The sequence below is a fragment of the Chanos chanos genome, chromosome 16 (assembly GCF_902362185.1).
Source record: "Chanos chanos chromosome 16, fChaCha1.1, whole genome shotgun sequence".
Taxonomy (NCBI): Eukaryota; Metazoa; Chordata; class Actinopteri; order Gonorynchiformes; family Chanidae; genus Chanos; species Chanos chanos.
Genome location: NC_044510.1, coordinates 6,990,317 through 7,002,816, shown reverse-complemented (window position 1 = coordinate 7,002,816; position 12,500 = coordinate 6,990,317). Strand labels below are relative to the sequence as shown.

The 12,500-nt window shown below is 42.2% G+C and overlaps 1 long non-coding RNA gene across 1 annotated transcript in view; it reads right to left on the bottom strand.

Moving 5' to 3' along the window:
* LOC115829471 (uncharacterized) overlaps positions 1-6,436 on the bottom strand; it is a 33,684-nt gene extending 27,248 nt beyond the window's left edge. Inside the window, exon 1 of the long non-coding RNA XR_004025997.1 lies at positions 6,377-6,436. This is a non-coding gene — a long non-coding RNA (uncharacterized LOC115829471). The remainder of the gene's footprint in view (positions 1-6,376) is intronic.
* Positions 6,437-12,500: the final 6,064 nt, after the last annotated feature.

Here is a 12,500-nt window from a genome sequence, read left to right as displayed (position 1 = left end):
GTTTTGTTTTTTCCAGTGGCTGAGTCACTTGAACATTAGAGCCGTACACCGTTCAGGGTAATTTACTGCGTAATAAGTTTGCTTTGATGAAACTGTGGACTAAATTGATGGATCGCTTTATTTCAAATGCTGGGAACTGCCAAAAAAATTTTTTATTTTTTTTTTTCTGCAGCCGTTAGCGTAATGACTGCCTTCACTCTGGGCCTTAATCATTGAAGCTAATGACAGAGTGAAACACAGCTTCATCTGAAACACGTAAGCAGCCTGGGTCGCCCCGCGTGAAAAGTAAGCAACAATCAGGGAGGAGAGGGGGGGAAAAAACCAAAAAAAAAAAAAAAAAGACCCAACAACAAAAAAATGGAGAGAAATGAGATGGAGCTTGATTCACGCGTCGTTTGAAAAAAAAAAAACCTTCCGATTATTCCGATCGGAATCGCTATGGCGGCTTTCCGGGGTTTGCGAGAAAAAAAGATGCTAAAAATAATAACAATTTAAAAAAATCATGTTTATTAAAAAGATGGACAAATGCAGGTGAGATGGATACAGAAGACACTAGTTCTGAAAGGGCCAAAGGAGAAGGGCCTTGTCTGAAAAGAACTTCTGATTATTCAATCTGAGTCGCTACGGACTTTTGCCGGGGTTTGTGAGAATGTTCTGGGGGGAAGAAAAAAAAAAAATCACGTTTATTAAAAGCACAGACAAGCAGGTTAGATGGGTATCTAAGAAACTGGTCATTACACGTGGTGGCAGCGAACCCAACTTTTTGACCAATCACGAGCTTCCATTTGGTTTGGTATGCAAATAAGATAAATACAAGTAGATGCGTTATAACCTCGACCAATGGCGTGGTATCTCACAAAGCAGACAGCCAATCAGATTACTTCAATCAGCATCCGGTTCACAGTCAAGACAGTCCAGCTGGGTGGTTTATATTCCACATCTCTTCGCCTGCTGGACCTACAGAGAGATTTCTCCCCTGTACCTTTCCTGCATCTCCTGCTCCTCTTATGTGGTAGGATAAGAAAACGTTCAGGTTTAGGAGAAAGAGTCTGAAGGCCTGTAGGAGACGAGAGGGGCAGACGAGAAGGAGGCGGAGGTGGAGGAGGTTCTCAAGCACTGGGGGGGGGCCTCAGAAGTCTCACTGCCTCAGGCTTCAGCATTAGGAAATTTGTAATGCTGCTATTTCAAGCTGGGAGCAGCAGAAATGAGATCTGACTGCACATTACATTACTTGTTGCTAAGGTCTCAAGCCCTGATGCTTCCTACTTACCTTTCACGGCAAGAGCAAGGACGACAGACGAAAGAGAGAGAGGGAGAGAGAGTCTACAATATCCCTAAGATCGTAAAATAAGTTCTGAAAACAGGGGAAACAAAGAAGCCCCTTTCGAACGCCGGTCGTACTGGTATTTCAAACCGCTGCCCATAAGGCAGATCAGTCTACACACGGGAAAAGTGATCCTTCACGCTCTAAGAGTTTAAGTGTTTAAACTTTAGCCCAATAAACCGTAGCACTCAAGAAAGCCTGTGTTTCCCTTGATTTCTTTTAAACTTTTTCACTAAATTCAGGACGGACTCGCTCCCTGTCTGCAGTGCTGTTTGTGCCTGTCTCTTAAATGAGAGTTTATTTGAGCATTGATTGAATTAACCTGGACTGACAGCGTGTTGAAGTACACCTGAAAAGCACTACCTAAATGAAGCTTGGAGCTTCCCTGAAGTTATTTGGCCTTAATGAATGTGCTTCCCAGACAGACAAGGACTAAGTAAGCATGGGGCTACAACTTTACTTTTGCAAAGAAATAAAAATAAATAACCAACCAAATAAATAAATAAATAAATAAATAACGCTACTTATCACCGCAAACTGCCTTTGGCATTGAATTAGATTCACCGGCAATGCTTGTTGAGCAGTGGGATTAATGGAATTGGGTAAAACTGGTTTCTCTTCAGCTGGGCAAGCGGCCAGAATAGATTTCTCCAACATCTGCGACACAAAGCCCCGTAACTATGAAACAATGCATCATAATTTGCTTCAGTGCGAAACTAAAACCTCTCTGCACGAAGAAGAAAAGAAAGTGAAGACACTTCTCCGAAAAAGGCTGGAATCTTGAAAATGATTCAGACGGGTGATAAGGAAGGGTGAACAGGTATGACGCTGTTGTGTGTGCACGCATACGTGTGTGCATGTGTGTGTGTGCGCGCGCGTGTGTGTGTGCGTGTGAGACAGGCTGAAGAAGAGCCCTCCTGTTATGACGGTGCGGTGTTTCCCCTAGTTTTCAGGCTCTTTCAGAAAACCCCAAAATCGCAGGCACATCGCGAAGAGAAATCCCAGTGAAATTTCCTCTTTCAAAACCGGAGCGTTTCAAAATTGCAGTGCTGTCAGGGGAAAATGACAGTGACACGTCACCAGGCGTGGAGAAAATCCGATCGTTGCGGGTCAGTTCAGACCTGCCTGTAAAAAGGTGTCTTTTGCGCCAAATTGTCCTCAGGTTCAAAACATCACCCCTGTGGCCCATGCACTCTCTCATATAGGCATTAGGAACATGTCCCGACACCCATAAAGACTTCTTTAAATCTGTCCAGTGAGAAGAACAGGCCCTAAATTCTATACTTCAGCAAAGCCTCAGATTAAGGCCATAGGTTCTGTTTCAGAGGTGCCAAGGCACTGCTCCTTAAGCTCCATTTCACTCCGTTTTTACAACATTTAGCCGACGTCACTCTAGGCAACTCAAACATAGCAATTAATAAGGGTGTAACAGTTCTGAAACCGAAACCGCGATACAAACGTCCACAGTCTCGTGTTGTGGTTCTGGAAGACAGCACTGCGATTCAGGCCCCCCCCCCCCCACAACCCAACCCCAAACCCAAACCCAAACCCGAACCCGCTGCCAGTCACTGCAGGAGAAGCCTGTTGAGCTCTCATTACATGACTAATGTAACAAAACTGAATTTTCATTTCACAGTTAACACTATAACACGTGTAAGCCATGAAATCATTATTCTATTTAAAGTTTGGGCAAGTTGTGTATTTTGTGTCAGAGGCGTGACCTCACACATATTCGGTACCAGTTCGGTTCGGTGCGAGCTGTGATCCGAATGAATATAGTCTAGCTTTATCCACGCATGTTATGTGCCTAACTTTTTTTATGCCCTGATGGTCAGTGGACCGAACCGTTAGCGAATAAAGCGATACCTGACAAGATACAGTGTGCCCTCTCTTCTACTTTCAGTGCGCGGCACTAAAATTAAAAAACTCAGTCTCCTCTCCGATTCCATAACGGAGCTGTAGCTTAGCAACTGAATTAGCACATGTTCGATGACGCAGCCTCGTAAGAATTGCGACCTCCCGTATCTTTAAGGTCTCCTGTTTAGGAAGATTTCCGTTTTCCAGTCAACTACAGTAGCAATGGGCAAAGACAAGCAATAGGCTGAAGGCAGCATGCCGGCACCGTTAAACTGAAATCGGGTATGTCGCTGGCAGTATGCTGAACATGACTGCTCATTTGAGACGGCATCACCCAGATGTGAATATCACCGGTACAAGGCAGAAACACAGCGGAGTGCGAACTGGAAATTCTGGCCAATTTGCACAAGTTGTATACGTTTACAAGTACATTCATAATGAATGAAAAGAAACTTCACGTTTTGCATGTATCTTTTCACTGTACCGAAACAAATACCGAACCGTGACTTCAAAACCGTTGTACGTACCGAACCGTGACTTTTGCGTACTGTTACACCCCTAGTAATTAAGGAAGAACTTTGTTGCTTTTCTCTCATTTACTAACAAACATTTGCACTAGCTCTTAGACAGCTGTCTTTTTTTTTTTTGTCTGTTTTTGTTGTTGTTTTTGTTGTTGTTCTCATTTATTTGTTTCTGTAACTGTTAGGTGAGATAAATACAAAAGCTATTTGTTTTGAACACAGAGGATGCACGCGCTGTTCGCGTGCGGCTAAATAACAACCTGCCAGTAATTAGCAGCTGCACCGGGGTGTGAGCAGCTTCAGGTAACAACGGAGGAAAAACTTTTTTAAGTAAACAAAAGCTAAAAGGTAAACTAAAAGCAGGTGCATCGACAGAGAAGACAAATCTAACAATTAACAGAATATCCCGATCAGGGAAAGAGAGAGAGAAAGAGAGAAATGGTGCCCAGTCACTACTTTGACTGCCAGGACTAGAGAAATGGAGTTGAATGATTTAGATGGTGAGGGTGAGAGTTAGTTCTGACAGGAGCCTCAGTGACAAACATTGCTCAAATGAAATCAAACGTGTGAATGAAAGACATCGACAGCTGGGGTTCGACTGGAGCTGAAACTGCATTCTCTTAGACTGCGATATCCGTACAGCGGTGGTTTGAAACACCTCTGACGGGTAACTCTAAATCATATGATTGCAGTGTCGGTCTTAAGGCGTGAGCAGACAATTTCATCACGAACGGCCCGTCAACGACTTCATACAGATCGATACAATGATCGGGCTACAGCACAAAAAAACAAAAAAAAAAACTAAAAATGCATGGTGTGGAGAACATGGGCGGAGCTCCACAGGGCTGGGGGAGGGGTCAATATAGCAAGATGAGGCAGCCTTTACAGTGCTCACATTGAGTGGAAGAGTGAATGTATGTGCTCGTATCCAAACAACCTCCAGGCCTGAATGACTGCTGCCCTGTGATGAAGGGTTTCGGCGGTTCCGGGATGAACAATTTTAATGGCTCTGTTATGGGGTGGGGTGTATATTCTACTTACATTGTGTAGGTTTACTCAATCCCTTATAAGACAAATAAAAACAAATAAACCAGAGGCCTACAGCAAATGATTATCATCATGGTATGGTGAAGCTTTTTTTTATTTTAAGAAGACTAACCCTCTTCTAACAGGACACACACTTTCCCCATCCGCAGGGAACGACTGCTCACTGAACGGTTGGCTGAACATGAAAGCAATGTAAACCACATACAACAGCACTGTCAGTAACCACATCTTTACCCAACTGAGAACTTATACCAGCCTCTGAAGTGCCTGTCTGACAGGATGTTTTTCCCCCACTGCCAGGAAAACACCAAATTAAGAAATTTCTAGAAGAATGGTGTCACATCCTTCCAGTGGGCTACAGCAGAAGACACTCGCACAGACTACAATCAATATGTACTGGGACTGTCCCCACAGTATCTGCTGGTGATGCAGTGTCCTATTTAGATGATGTGTGATGATGTTTCTATTATTTTGGCAGTTACTTGGTACTTTTGTGTACTGTTCTCTAGCTTACAAGTCGCGTGTCGGCACGGTGGCTACACCGACAAATCTCCGCTCCACTGACGCCTACAGCTCCGACAAGAGGCCACAAATTTCGCGTGGTCCTGGAGACACATTTAGTGTTGGTTCACTTTGCCGATAAAGCTTAGGTTACTTCACTTAACATGAAAGTGAAATTGCAATTACACACACACACAAAAAAAGAAAAAAGTTTGTGACAGATTTATGGGAACCTATGCCCACACTCTCGTTTCATTGCAATCTCTATGTAGTTCACTTTCTCGCAAAGCGTACCCCTGCAGCGCTGCACTGCGCATTTAGAGAGCGCGACAGAGTGAGAAAGAGGGGGGGTAAGAAAAAAAAAAAAAAAAAAACATTGCTCACTTTTTCGCAGGATACTGGACCAGTGTACAACGCGTGCGCAGTTTGCTTCGAATAACGCACAATCAACGGAGGCTCATTTTTTAGCAAGTGAATCCACCACTGACGCACAGGCCTGTGTTCAAAAATAACTTAGTGTAGCTTAACTCCACAGTGATTATCCAAAACATAGTTTTCGGTTAATAAGCGCAAAATAACAGAAACGTGCTTTATAGCGCACAGTCAAAGTCGTAAATTTAGTAAACATTTGGTTGAATAAAAAGCTCACTCCACGTACAGCAATAACATGCAGCTATTGATTAGAACAACAACACTGAGGCAAACTAATGCGCTGTAGCATAGGTTACAGTGTTCATAGTTAGCCCACTTGATCAGACAGCTGAATGCAGCACAGACCGACTGTGCTATAGCTAAGTTAGCTTTAACGTTTTAGTAAACTACCCCGGCACAATCTTAATTATATAGCTTATGGAAATATAATGTTGTTGTCATATTAGTGTAAATTATGGTTAAAGTATTATCGGTGTGTCAGCGTTTAAGAAATGTGTCGCTGGTGTAGTGCGACTAGCGAAATGAAGTTAGCTCTAACCAGTTTAGCAAGCCCTGCTAGTGTGTTTGAGAACAGACCTCAACATAAACACACCACGGACACATTTATACATTCACACGGCTCGCCATAAGCGTTTACTCAAACGTGCTTGCATTATTATTGACCAGTTATGTTTATTTTTTATTTCAAACTCACCTTTTTGAGTCGGTTCTTCGACCAGATCGGATTTTTTTTTCAATCTCTAATGCCTCTTCACGTCCGGGTTAAAGTGAGAGACGAAACGCCTGAACCGCGCGTGCGCGAGCTATAAACCACCTGTTACAAGTCCAGCGTTCTGGAGATAATCCCTAAACCCTCAGTCTAATAATAGAACCAAACATTACTACGTCAGTCCAACATATATAAATATATCATGTATATTATTTATCCTATATGCGTCTCACACACACATACACACATACGTGTGTGTGTGTGTGTGTGTGTGTAAACATATATATGTATGCATGTGTACACACACACACACACATCTGCATATACATATGTGTGTGTGTGTGTGTGTGTGTGTGTGTGTGTGTGTGTGTGCATTTTACATATATATATACACACAGACACATACATATACACAGGGTTGACAGTAATGGAGCACATGTAATCAGGAATTACATAATCAGATTACAAAAAAATAAGTAACTATAATCAGCCCAGATTACATTTGAAAAAATGTTCAAGTAGATTATAGTTACATTGTCAAGGATTACTTGATTACATTTTTAATTACGTCTTTAAAATATGGCGATTGAAAATTAAAATGAACATTTTGGGTAAGTGCTCTTCTTGCGTTACAATAGCAAACTCCTCCCTGTGGCCTTTGATTAAAAAGTATCAGCAACAAAAACTTAAACAAAAGAAACAGTACAGTACACCTGTAGACATTTATGCCAGCATATTTTTGTAAGGGTCATCTGATTTGATCAATTCTAAATGCCGAATATGTTCCACTGTATATCAAAGTGCGTTACTCCTCTCAGGTTGCCAGTTTTGCTAACAGTGACTTAAGTAATATTTGTTTTTGTTTTTTAATGATGATTCATGATGCCCTTGGAAGTGTGTCTCTCTGTATTGAAAAGTTCTGTGTTCCTTAACCTGAGAGAGAACTGCTCTTCGCTTCTGAGGTGGTCTTCTCCCGCGCTGCACCAAATAAAGACTGATTCATCACATCTGAAGTTTGTTGTCTCTGAGACTTAGCAACTCTCCATAAGGAGATTTCAGACTTCCCTTACAGGAGGGACACACACACACACACACACACAAGCATGTGTGTGTGTGTGTCGCTCTAAGTGAAGTCAGTAATATCCTTGGTTCAAAAATAAGTCATGAGTGGTCAATTTTATATCAGCGTGACCTCTACATCAAGTTAAAAGCCAGATTTTTCACACCCAAAACATTGTTTACTGTGGTTTGTTTGTTTCTGGTTTTACACCAGGGACTACCCTCCTTTTTATGTTTTGTATAGGGGTTAAGGCAGGGGCCTTTGCAGGGCATTTGGATGTGGCAGTGTAGCGCTTTACTTGACCACATGCCCTCGCTGACATCGTCCGTGGCTTAGCCAGGCTCAACTGAATCCCCGACCCTCACGTTGCAAGGCGAGCGCCTAACCGCCCGAGCTACGGCGACGACGCATTATTTACCGTAGCGTGTGTAAGACATCCGGAGTAGAAAAGCGTCAGAAAAGGAAAAAAAAAACAACCTCCAGATCTGGAAATCTGTAGGCTATGATTTATTTTAATGTAAGTGTTTTGATGTCTCACGTTTTATTCCAAAAGAAATAAGGGTACTTTTTATTGGGATTATACTGAATTTTGGATTAGTTTAAGGTCATGTGAAAGCATTTGTGTTTGACTGTGATGACTAATGGTAGAAGACAATACACTTACAAAGATGTGACATATTTCTGAATGTCAAATCTGATATATATATTTTTTTTTTTTTTTTTTTTAAAGTAATTTAAACGTAACTTTTAATGTAATTTTCACAGAAAAAGGGCCTCCAGAATAAACAATTGTGAATGTGGATGCAAACAAATAAAAAATAAAATAAAAATCTGCTTTTCACCATAGACACTGCTTCAAATATCCCTAAAATGAACATTTTTTTTCCTAAGATGTCACTAAATATATGAAAACAAACAAATTATTTTGAAGAGTGGTCTATGCCTTTTTGTGTTTCTCCAAGTGGAGAATTTGGAATTTATTGTGAAATTTCCTCATCGGAAGGAACACAGACATTGTCATTAACACCAGTTACACCATAACACATAAAAAACAAAACAATTATCACTGTCATTATACACATCTCCCTTCTAGGCAGAGGAATGTATGGAAGTGTGAAAAAGAGAGAGAGGGGGAGAGAGAGAGAGAGAGAGAGAGAGAGAGAAAAGGAGAGAGATTCCAGCTCTTGTTTACACAGGATCCTATTTTTTAATAAATCAACAAACTGGCTTTCTTACGAATCTTTGTGTGTGTGTGTATGTGTGTGTGTGTGTGTGTGCGCGTGTGTGCATGCGTGTGTGTGTGTGTGTGTGTGTGTGTGTGTATGCGTGTGTGTGTGTGTGTGTGTGTGTGTGTGTGTGTGTCTTTGTGCGTGTGTGTGTGTGTGTGTGTGTGTGTGTGAACAGCAGGTTCTCTGTTCCTCTTCCAGCCTGGTATCTGCAGGGAAGCAAGATTTGGAGCCAAAAAGAACTTCATGAAAAACACATGACAAATACACAAAAAAAAAAAAAAAGAAAGAAAAGAAAACAAGACTTGAAAGGGGGCAGAAAAAAAAAAGAAGAAGAAGAAGGGCAATCACATCACAAAACAACAGGAAAAGCTTTTTGAACATCATCACAATGTGACTCTCTACATCAGGTACATGTGAGAGGATAAATTCAACTTAACCTTTACCATAAACAAAGTCTCAAATGATGTGTCGTGTAACCTTCAGTAGTTGGATTTTAGGAGGTCTTTTTTTTTTTTTTTGCCTAATGGTTGACACAAAACCCTGCCAATCCGTCTGATGCGGCACCAGTACTCTGGCACTTACTGTGACTCGACTGTGCCACCCTCCGCTGCTGTGATGTAGAATGTTGATGCCTCTTGCTGTGACTCCCTTGAAGTCTGATAATTAGCTTGAAAGCTAGAAAGGATGAAACAGTGATATTTTCTGCTACATTGCAATTGCTGCTATCATATGCCACACAGTTTTGTTTTTGACACTTGACCCTGAATGAGACAAACTGTTCCTTGGTTGTTTTTTTATTTTTTTTATTTTTCTTTTTTCAACTTGCAGTGCCAGTGAGTAAAATCGCTTGTTTCTCCCTGCCAGTCTATACCCAGCTAGTCTTCACTGTAAAGACAGAATTACTGCCCGGAAACCGTATTAACAGGGATATCCTGCCTGTAAATGCAGACTTTGGAAATACAAACAGGATCCTATGAAGTTTTTGACTGTGTCTTAGCCTGTCCAATAAATATAAATATAAATATAAATATATTAAAATGTGGTATCAAACACACTTCAAAAATACTTTTAAAATAACTAAAAACCACTTGTCTTATTATTGTCTTTTCTCAGGTCTTAAAAGCAGCAGATGCTTCTGTTTGAGGCGTGCTTTTGTTTGCCACCTTCCTGTGCCCACTGAATTCTCCTGTGCCACCTTGTTCATTACCCCCTCCTCTACTGCACCCCCCCCCCCCCCCCACCTCCCCCACCCCCACCAGTAGCTGGCACAGAGATCTCCAAGCGTCCTGGCTGTGAAGAGGTTTTAATGTAATTAGACTTAAATAAGCATGTGGCAGAGAGAGAAAGAGAGAGAGAGAGAGAGAGAGAGAGAGAGACTGTTCCTTTGGGAGCAACCAAGAGAAAATAGAGGAGGTTTAATTAAAGTAGTAATACCTTCCTCCCACACACACACACACACACACACACACACACACACAAACACACGTGTGTGTCGTTTAAATAGGTTCATGCCTCACATCTGCATCAGCCCATGTGAGAGCGGATCTCTTACTGCTTCACTGCTCTTTGGAAAAAGAAATGAGACATTTTTCAGAGAGGAATAAGGTTATCTGTGCCGTAAAGATCAGAACTGTAACGCAGGAAACACCAGGGACTCGCCATAAACAAATATCAGGATGAACTATGAAGATACTCATGAAGAGGGAGAGAAAGACAGAGAAAGACATATAAAAACAGAGGGAGTTGGAGAGGTGAAGAGAATTACTGACCCAACCAATGGAGCCAACTATCCCATCCACAAAAATATAAACACTTTTTTTTTTTTTTGCTCTCTCTCTCTCTCTCTCTCTCTCTCTCTCTCATTCCTATCACTCAACAAAACAACATTTCTATGTGTTTTTGTTTTTGTTGATTAGCTGTGATTGTTCCAGATGATGACTGAACTGTCAATCTCTGTGTAATTACCTGCGGGGAGTCAGGTGGGCTCAAATAGGAAGAGAGAGAGAAGAGAGAGAAGGAGGGAGTTTGATGAAGGAATATTGAATTTGTTCTTCAATTAGAGTCCTTATAGAGTGTGGATTACACGCAGTGGACTCCTGGGCCGCACCACTCACTCAATTACCACACCGCGCTTCAACGTGAGAGAGAGAGAGAGAGAGAGAGAGAGAGGGAGAGAGAGAGGGAGAGAGAGAGAGGGGGAGAGAGAGAGAGAGAGAGAGTTGCAGAAGCGAAATAAGACTAGAGGAATTGGCAGGAAAACAGAGAAAAGAAGGGTGAACGGGGAGATTGGTGAGGGGGGAAAAAAACAAGATAGAAATGTAGGGGGGGAAAGATAAAAAATAAGGAAAACAGAGAAGAGGTTGGCTGTTCTCTTTAGAGGGAAGAAGAAGAAGAAGAAGAAGAGGAAAAACAGAAAGTGGTAAAGAAAAAAAATTGTTAAAAAGTATAGAAACAGGAGGAAAGGAAGAGAGGGAATGACGAAGTTCAACAAAAACACAGCTGAGGGGGGAAAAAAAAGATAAATGATATGGCAAAATGGAGGGGAGACAGGTTGAAATAAAGATCAAAACCAAGCGGTGGAGAACCTTCCAGAAAAAAAAGTAGACAGAGAAAGAGTGAAAAACGGAGTCAAAAGACAAAATAAGGGAAAATATGAGGAGAAAGTGAGGGAGACAGCAGACTTCGAGGGGGGTGGGGGGGTGGGGGGGTTAGATAAAGTGGATGTAGAAGAGGAGAAGAAAATAGTATGAGAGGAGATAAGAAAGAGCAGTTAGGATAAGGTTCTGAAGTGGAGAGATGAAGGGATGAAAGCAAAGGGAGGGAAACGAAATCGGGTGACGCAAAAGGAGAGAGAGAGAGAGAGAGAGAGGGGGACAGAGAGACGAGAGAGAGAAAAGGGAGTCTCTTTGTTTCTCTTCATGCTCTGACTGCAGCAGGTGTATCTGCCTCGAGCTGAGTTTTTTTGTTTTTTCACCGTGGAGGCATCGTCTGCCATTTTAGGTTCCCATCTCTTAGTGTAAATCGATTTCCCACTGGCTGTTGTCCTGACGACTCTAAGTACACCTTCCACGGCATGAAATTAGCGCCGGGGCTGATTCGGAGCAACAAGCACCAAAGCCCAGAGGCAGACTTGCATATGGGGGCCCTGTGACGGTCTCTTTAAAACCGTGGTGTTTAATGTTGCGTTGGGGCCTCCATCAACAATGTCCTTTTTTTTTCTTTTCAAGCTGACAAGAAGTTTACGCGTTGAGACGTTCAGGTGAAATTAAGCGACGCAACAGGAAGAGGAAGGATAACTACAGCGTGACATGACGATAAACAACATAACTAAACAGGATGAAAAGTAACCCCCCCCCCCCCCCTCCTCCCCCCCCTTTCCCCTTCCTCATGTAAAACTGGTCCTACCCATCTAGCTCTTTCCTCTGTGCCAGGGTCAGTGGAACATACCACTATTCTCTCCCAGATGGGGGTGTTTTATATCTCTGTTAGCTCAGGTGTCGGTTTCGGCTCTCTTTCCACTTCTGAGCGAATGTATTACCATAATTCCCCTTGAAGTGCGAGAGGAAACATACACGCATACTTAAAAAAAAAAAAAGCTATAGACAAAAGAAAAAGAAAAAAAAAACGATGAAGCAGGCTGGGACCTAAACAAACAACAAACAATGCAGTGGAGTGTCGAAGTAAATACCCCAGTGGATTATGGGACTGCTAAGCAAGTATCGCTAGCCGTTTAGAGTGGATTTGTCTGCTTGGCAGCGATAAACGCCGGCTCGCCCTTTTTTCTTCAGCTTAGCTGCTCCATTCTTGAAAAGAGCGATCG